Below are 2,128 nucleotides of genomic sequence, written 5' to 3' on the forward strand. Positions count from 1 at the left end.
GACTCCTTGTTGACTTTCGACTCGGGTCGAAAGCAAAAGGTCCGTATCTCCGATACTCGCCTGAAGGCTTCGTCTCTCACGAGATCGAGAGGCCGTACCTTGTGCCCGGAAACCGTCCCCTTCGATTTCCTGGCCTGGTTTGCTGCGGCCTTGCCAGTAGGTGCGACTGGCTTGGCACGCTTCGACTTTTTGGTGACGGTTTTCCAACCGCCACCTTCGGGGTCTTCAACACGCACGGGTGCCGGTTGCACCTTCACGAGCGTGTCTTTGACTGATTCGAGTTTCTTGGGTTTCTCCTTCCCAGCCTTGCGGCTGGGGGAGTCCCCCGACTTAAGCGCTGTCCCCACGTTACCGGTGTCCGGCGCGCTTTCTTCCGTGGCCTCAGTTTTCACCGAGACCGCTCGCGTGGGTGTCACGCATCTCTCTAAGGTCACACGAGGATTGGCGATGTTTAACACCTTCCCGGACCTTGTCTTTTTCGCAGACGCAGGAGGGCTAACAGCTGCTGTTGTAGCTTCCGCGTCTGTGGCGACGGCTTCACTCCGAGTAGGAGCTGGACCCGCCGACTTAGTTCGTTCGATTTGTATTTTCAATTTAGATCCCATATCGTGAATCTTTCTTTCATCCGGTACGCTCCCCGGCCACCACCGACCCACACATTTTGGAACCCGCCATCAGGCTGGGTTAGGGCTACGCACCGGACATAGTCTGCTGACTGGGCCGATTACTCAACCCAGCCCGCGTCCTCACCCGTCAGAACCCACTCGCCGAAGCGTATGGTCGTTCCAAGCCGATTGACTGGACCAGGGCTGCTTTTCTCGTCCAGCCTCCCATCTAGCCGAAGCAGAGGCCAAAGGTACGTGTTGGGGACGTCTCACCCGCAGGAGAGGGCCCCCTCAGATCCCAGGATCCTCTTTTCCGACGAAAAGGGTCGCCACGCACGGCAAACACGCGGGAGACAGCAGTCGGAGAGGCTGCCTCTTCCTCTCCACCACACTTCGTTCGGTTCGCTGCGTTTTGAGAATACGAGCTATCCAGCGGTACCTTATTTCGTGGAGGCTCAAGTGTGGCTAGGGCACGTTTGCCCCTTGCGGCCTGGGTTGCCCAGGTGATTGGTTGCATCCCGATTTCTAGATCCAGCGGCATGCTGCTACGTGGCGCGCTCAGACAACGAAAATGCGGCATTCCGGTCAGACCAGAAAAACCGCATAACGTGACGCGGGGGACTGCAGCCACAAGTGACAACAGTCCCCCGGTAGGGAGTAGTACAGCATATTCAATGCTGTACATGAACACGCCACAGCCCGTATGCTTAGTTCAGGGGCCTCGCCATTATGCGAAGTACTACATGTACAACGCACTGGCGGTCTCAAAATACCCTCATCGCCGATGCATCTGATGCATCCGTCAACTCGGCAGCATTCACTCCGTCGGCGTGTTGCTTTGTGGCGTGTTCAGATAACGAAAATGCGGCATTCCAGTCAGACCAGAAAAACCGCATAACGTAACGCGGGGGACTGAAGCCACAAGTGACAACAGTCCCCCGGATGGGAGTAGTACAGCATGTTCAATACTGCACAAGAACACGCCACAGCCCGCTTGCTTAATCACGGGCCTCGTCATTATGCGAAGCACTACATGTACAACGCACTGACGGTCTCAAGTGCCTTCATCGCCGATGCACCCATCGACTCGGTAGTAGCAACAACCTTCGCGAGGACTAGTTCGGGGGTCGCCTCTCAACCCTGGGTGGCCACAGACCGCCACCGCCAGGTGGACCAGCAGGTCGTCCCAATAGTCCACCGGCCGCCCCAAATTTCCCAGCTGGGCCAACGCCTCGTTAGTGCGACGACGCAGCAAGGCGAGACCGCTGCCGTCGCGATCGCGGGTGAGCGGCGCAAGGGTAAGGAAGCTCGACAGGAGCGCACTGACGACCAGTCGCTTCCGGTCATACCTCCTGACCAAGGCCGCCCACGCGATGCCGAAGTTCGCCGCTGTCACGGAGTAGTGAGCAATCTCGGACGCTGCTTCTCCCTCTAAAGCACCCTTGAGGTACTGTAGTCGCTGGACGTCGTGAAGAGTCCGGTTCTTCACGACCAGCGACTCAAACTGGTCCGAGAAGCTCGGC

The sequence above is a fragment of the Megalopta genalis genome, unplaced genomic scaffold (assembly GCF_051020955.1).
Source record: "Megalopta genalis isolate 19385.01 unplaced genomic scaffold, iyMegGena1_principal scaffold0494, whole genome shotgun sequence".
Lineage (NCBI taxonomy): Eukaryota > Metazoa > Arthropoda > Insecta > Hymenoptera > Halictidae > Megalopta > Megalopta genalis.